We start from the raw sequence: 6933 nt of genomic DNA on the forward strand, positions 1-6933 counted from the left end.
CTTGTTTCACAGTATTTAAAAACAGATTCTCACTTTTCTTGTCCAAGTGATTTTATTTGTTTGTCACACTCTAATGTTTCAAATACAAATATTTGTTAACTATACATTTGGAGTTTCCCAATTTTGTTCTGATTTTGTTTACCACATAACCAAAAATTCATTTTTTTGAATCACACACTTTCCCCTCACGTTCTAACTAAAATTATTCTTGCTCAAAATTTCAAATATGGTTTCATTTTTAAATAAACATTATTTTCTTATAATTCTAACATTATTTTGTTTTCACAGATTCTGTACTAAATGCCTCATTATTTTTCATTTAATCATATTTTTTCATGTCAACGATGAGTTATAGGATGGTACTTACAAGAGACTCCACTCAGGAGAGAACTGACTCACTCTGTCAGTTCTGTCCAGTCTGAAAAATGTCATTCTCGTCATCGTGGAATCTGTAAAGTTCATGTCAGTCTTCAACTTTAGTCTTTTAGTCGTAGGTATATTTCATAGGTCTGTGCTTGTCAGTCATCTCCAGATAAAACGCATTTTCTGCGTGAGGGAGATTCTCCTATAAGGGACAAATTAGTTTGTTAGTGTTCATCTTCCTTCATTACCTGTTGGGAAAGTACTTTTCATTATTCAGTGGTTATTTCACATCCATCTTCAATCCACTCTTTGTTACAAGAGTGAGTGCAATTTCAGATAAACAAACATTTTTCTTATTTTTCTTTTCCCTTTTACGCAATTTCATCTCAGTAGTTGTGATGCCGACTGGGAAGGTTTCTCATCCTGATTGTGAGGAAACCTGTGAATTGAACTGATTGTAGATGTCACATGATTGTATGAAATATGCAGTGGCATCTTCCACTGACCCTGGTTTAAGAACTAAGAAGTGGGGGAGATAGCTTGGTCCCCCCATGCTGTTTATTGGGGGCTATTGAGCCAAAATGCTTGCTTCAGGGTAGATCCTAGATCTGTAACCACAGAATCTGCCCTGGGATGAAGTTGTATAGTTCTTGCAGAATGAAGGAGAGATGCGACCTTCTCCCTCCTGTAGTTACTTACCTATACAAATCAATCTGAAAGACCATCAGGGCTGAACTCAACAAGAGCATTGAAGCTTTACATGTGACTAGCAAAATAAATCCAACAGTATAACATTCAACAAAGATCATCTCATAATTATTCATCATATATTCTCAGACTGAATATATGACAGTATATATGACCCTGGACAGGTCGCTAGTCTGCCCTGCGACAGACTGGCGACCTGTCCAGGATGACCCCGCCTCTCGCCCAGAACGTTAGCTGGAGAGGCGCCAGCACCTCCCGACCCGTCTACGGGACAAGGGTGTTAGAAAATGGATGGATGGACATTCCCATACTGTGTCGCTGTTGGCTGTAATTTAAAAAAAAAAAGAAAAAAGAAAGAAGAGTGCAATGGAAAAAGCTGTTAGAAAAAAAACAACATACAAATGTTGTGCCCTCAAGATCTCTCTCCAGAAGACTTTGAGTCATTTGTATGAGCAAAATTGATGAAGGCTCTAACAGGTGGTTGTTACCCTCACAAGCTAAAACCAAACGTCGTGCCAACAGTTTTTATCCACAAACGCCTAAACCCCACCACCAGCTAGTGAGCAAAAGACTCAGTCAGCGCTGGAAGCTCTTTTATATAATAATGGAGCTATTCCCACTTCCACTGGTACTGAATATGAAACCACAGATCCGACACTGGACCAAAGACCACATAAATAGCAGCACTAATTGAATATGTATAAAATGTTTTATATCACCTGCTACTTTAGTGGAATGACTGAGGATTCTTCAGAAGACTGCCAAAGGAGGAAAACACTCGGTCAGATTATCTGCAGGCAGAAAAACGACGTCCGGTAACCAGTTTAAGGATGAAAAAAAAACCTACAACAAAAGGAGGGAGATAGATGGCAAGTAAAAGGCATCAGACTATCAAATTAAGCTTCTATCTATAAAAAATGAAACCATTGTTAGATAATTAATATAAAGTAATTTGTTTAACAGTTGTTAAACTCTTTCCAAGGAAATAAAGTTATGTAATGCTGCCCTCAAGACTCAATCTGTTTTTTTTTTTTCTAATTATACTGGCCACTCAGAAGGCTTTAATATTAAAGCCACATTCATGCAGCCACATTCCCAAACACACACACACACACACCCCTTCACACACTGTCTTCAGATTGGTGTGCAACAAGCTGTCTTGCCCACAGAGAGCACTGATATGTGGTAGAAGTTGCAACCAAACCCACAGTTGCAAAATAACTTTGACCCTGAAATGTGATGGATTTCTTGGAATATGTGACATCCTCCTAAGAATAATTATATAACGTGATTTTTCAAAATCCATTTCAAAGGTTTCGTCAAGCAATTATTATTTTTTTGTTTTGTTTTTGCTTTTACCATAATAAATAGAAAATACATAACAGATAATGACTCAAGAATCTCCACTTTGTTCTCATGAATTTGTAAACTTGGTTGCTTTGACCATTTAGTTAACAGTCACTGGTGGCACATTGCATGTTTCTCACCTGCAACGTTCATGGATTTTTTAATCACATCCCCCATCTATGCCCATGAATTCTTCTGTATTTCACATTACATAGAGACAGGTTTCTGCGGGTCATGTAATGACCTACCTGTTCGAGGACACCACCACAATGCATCTTTTTTTTTTTTTTTTTTTAGTTTTATAATGGAAATTGAATATTTCACTTCTAAGCAACCAGCGTTGTTAAATGGTAATAGGTGCGTCTTCATTCTAGTCCCATTTCTCAAACACTGGTGTGTTTTGTGTCGTGCACGAACACACACATATCACACATATCTACATATACAGTAACACCAATTTTTTTTTTTTTTTTTTTTTGCCCTTGTCAGTTCTCATTGAGTTTGGAAAAAAACTCTAAATCAAAAAAAAAAAAGGATCATGTTGCATTTTATTCAAATAAAACGCAAGTAATTTGCTGGCTGAAAAATTACAACTGGCTGAAAACAGAAGGATTCTTTGTGTCAAATGAACATTTGATATGAAATGCAACTTTTTGCACATCAACAGTTTTTGTGCAGAAAAATTTGCATGTTTGTCTTTTCAGAGAGGATCTTTCGAGACTTAAGGTGTGTCCAGCTGTGGGAGACACTCGCTTAGATTCTACTTATTATTTGTTTTTGCCTTTGTGATTTTACACTTTCCTGCCTGGATGAAGCTGACAGTGCGAGAGCTTGCCTCTGAGCCAGCATCACTCCGGTAGTCTGGAGTCATTTTTAAATAAATTCATATTCTGATTACATTTACTTTTGTGAATTAACAACATTGCAGAAAGAGGTTTATTTTAAGTAAATAATTCCTTGATATTGATGGAAAAATACTTGTTTTGTTGGCAGATCAATTAACTTATAACACGGGAAAAATGTCTTGTTATAAGATGAGTAACCTGCCAATAGAAGAAGTTAAATGCTGCCGCTTTAATAGGAGACTTTTGACTCTCTACAAAGAAGCAGCTCTTAGAGCCGATGCTTTTGAGCATGACCCATCAAGACACTTTTCAACAATATATAGGAGCTTGTTTTAAGTCAATAATTTGTCGACATTGATGAAAATGTACTTGTTTCCTTGGCAGATAATTTCACTTACAAGCCTTTTTTTCTATAAGTGAAATAATCTGCCAAAGGAACAAATACTTTTTCATCAGTATTAGTTATTGACTTGAAACAAGATCCTATATCTGGCTGAAAAGTTACTCATAAGTTAATGTTTATCCTTTTCAGACATTTGTCCTATAGAAATCAGACCAAAAACGCTTGGTAAGATTTTGGGTAAATATTAATGACAAAAGCTGAGGGGAATCTACAGACACTTCCTTATTAGAAATGCCACAAAGACAAAAAAGTCCTATTTGACTTCATATGTAAGACATAAACGTCATTGCTTAAAAAGTGATATTCAATGAAATTCAGCATTTGGTGGATCAGATGTCCTAGGTTTTGAAATCCTTAATAATTATTAATAAATTAAATGCTGTTGTTTAACCAGTTGCGGTGGTACTGCTTATACAAATACATTTTTAGGCCCACCAGCTAAGAACTCTATGATGTTCAGTCCTCTGTAAAAAGTAAGTTTTGGAAGCAGATTTTTAGTCATTCTTGAGACCAAAAGCATTTCTGAGATAAATGAGTTCAAGACACTAAACACGTTGCTCCACGTTTTTACTGCTTATGTGCTATTTACAAATCTGTTTTGTTCACAGCAATGTGCAGGAGCAAAGTACAAACTTTAAGCATTCATTAGTAAAGCTCATTTTGACTGACATGACTTAAGCAAATTATAACATTATAAAACAACGTGAACCAAATGAGGCATGTCCAAAAGGATTTGTGGTATATAGAAAGAAATGCGAAACTGTAACTGCAGCACACAAATGACTAAATGTACTTCTTGAATACCATCTCGTCAGAGAAAATGAACAAATGTATTTTAAAATTTAGATTGGAAATTATTAATCTAGGAGAAAATAGGAGGAAGAGAAAGTGACGCAAAAGTGAAAGTGAATCATTCTGGTTCTGAACAGGGAAGCTGTAGCCACATACAAATCTTTGGATAAACGACTTTTCAGCGGCTGACATTATAAACTGACTTTGACAGTGTGGTGTCAAAAGAAATATTCATCTGAATTTGAATCAGTCTTTATGATCGGGCCATATGTTGGATTCTAATTTAATTACGAAAAACTGCTGCAAGTTGGAGTTACTCCATTATAGTCATTATAGTCAAAGTGTTTTTCTTTTTATTTCTGTTTTTAGATGCTTTGCAAATGGAAGAATGTTTGCAGTTACATTTTTTTTTTACTTGTGCACATCTGACAGGTAATACATTTGATTCTTTCTGTTTAACTCTCTCTCTAAAAGACAAAATACCCAGCCAGAGTACCAGTCACTGAGACGTGCATGTCTGCAATATCACACAACCAAACTCGACGAATGTTTTTGTGTGTGTGTGTGTGTGGGCGTGTGCGTGGGTGTGCGTGTGTGTGTGTGGGCGTGTGTGTGTGTGTGTGTGTTTGCTTGGTGCACAAGCTCCTTGTACAAAGACAGCCTGTGATTAAAAAAAATGTCACAGGAAGGTAAAATTGCCTGAAGCCACAAGGAGATGAAATGCGATGTCATGAATGAGTGTGTGAGTCACTATCTAAGCTTCCCTGTGGGCTGCAACATCCCGACCACGTCTAAGGTTTCATTACAGAGAAGGGTAATGTAGCCAAAAATGGTACTCCACTAAAAATATCATTTTTTATTAATATGTTTAGCTAAACTCTTAAAAAGCAAAAGAGTGAAAACAGCAGGCAAGGCGGGGAAAGTATCTCACCCAAAAACACAACGGCAGGTGGATGGAGCAGGAATCAAACCAGCGGACCCACTAATTGCAGGGCGAACTACCGCGGTCGCCTGTTGTTCATTTAATCTATAAATGTTAGAGCAGTAAAAATCTATACTTTTTATGTTATAGTCACTTGACTTTCAAATGAAAGAGCAGGTTCAACAGAGTGAGTGAAAGAATAAGTCTTGGATTAAACTGTAATAAGAAATTAGTTGAACCAACTTAATTGAATTGCTTCAACTGGTAACAAGTAATTAACTTAAGTTTATGCAGCTTAATTTGTTAAGTTTACCCAACTCAAGTTATGTCTATCCAACGTAATTTAATATGTCTTTCCCAAGTCATAATTTACTAAGTTTATCTATTAAGTCCGTCCAACTTAAGAGTGTTTAAAATTACAAATTTGAATCAGTCCTACTCAAATCATTTAGTTTACCTCAAATACAGAAGAAATCTAATAAATGATTTCTTTTTTTTTTACCAGGGATTTTGGCAAGGAAACCTTTTTGAACACGTTTTGAGAGAAGTGTACTCTAAGACATATAAAATATTTTGAGGGATATTTGATGTGTAGAGTGTCTTAATGTTAGCATTATGTACTCGAGCTGAATTAAATCATTTGTTTCACTAAGTCAGTCCACTCTCAGCCTGGATATCATCTGTTTCTCTACGACACAGACCCATTAGTCTTGAATCACACTGACTGAAAAACAGCTTCTATCCTCAGGTGATGAAATGCTAAAGTAAGTTAAGTCTCTCAACAAGAAACACTTAGAAATAGAAGGCTGGAAAAATAATCTATCCTCTTACTGATGTTTTCTTCAGTAAAAACTTCTTTGGATACTGCTCATGCTCTATTTATTTTATGAAATAGAGCATGAGACATGCATAGCAACTGCATGAATAACATCCCACCTGTCTTCAAATATGGATCCACATGAGGAGTTTGGGAGCCTCTGAACTCATTGGAAAAGATGCAGCTGAAAAAAATATGTATTTGTTAAATGAGGGCGACGCTCCTGTCGGCAAGAGCCCTTCACTAGCATTAATATGCTATTTTTTACCCCTGCAGCCTAAAACATTTGAATGAGCTCTCTAGGGGCCACAGTCAGCCTCACCAAGGGTAGCAGTGCTTACCACTTCAGTCTGTAGTGGAGTTGTTTTTATTTTATTTTCAGGGAACTGAGCACAATATGCAGCTGCCAGTGTGTGCTGGTTGTAAAGGATTGGTCCAAAATTGTTTTCACACTGTAACTTGAAAGTTACAGTTTGAAAACATGTTCAAGACACGCTGTGACAAATGAGGCAGGATCAAGGCTTGAAAAACAAGAACATGACAACTCAAGAGCTTCTAGGGAGAAAATGTGTGCAGCCATGGTATTTTACCTATCACTCCACAGCGTCCTCAGTGGGACAAAGATGTGCTGAATATAATAGTGTGCGTGTGTTTTGAGGGGAGCGGTGGTAAGTTAAATAAGGAACATTATTAGGACTGAAAATTAAGGGGATTAATTTTGGCTTCCTTCAACTCC

The sequence above is a fragment of the Gambusia affinis genome, linkage group LG13 (genome assembly GCF_019740435.1).
Source record: "Gambusia affinis linkage group LG13, SWU_Gaff_1.0, whole genome shotgun sequence".
NCBI classification, from domain to species: Eukaryota; Metazoa; Chordata; class Actinopteri; order Cyprinodontiformes; family Poeciliidae; genus Gambusia; species Gambusia affinis.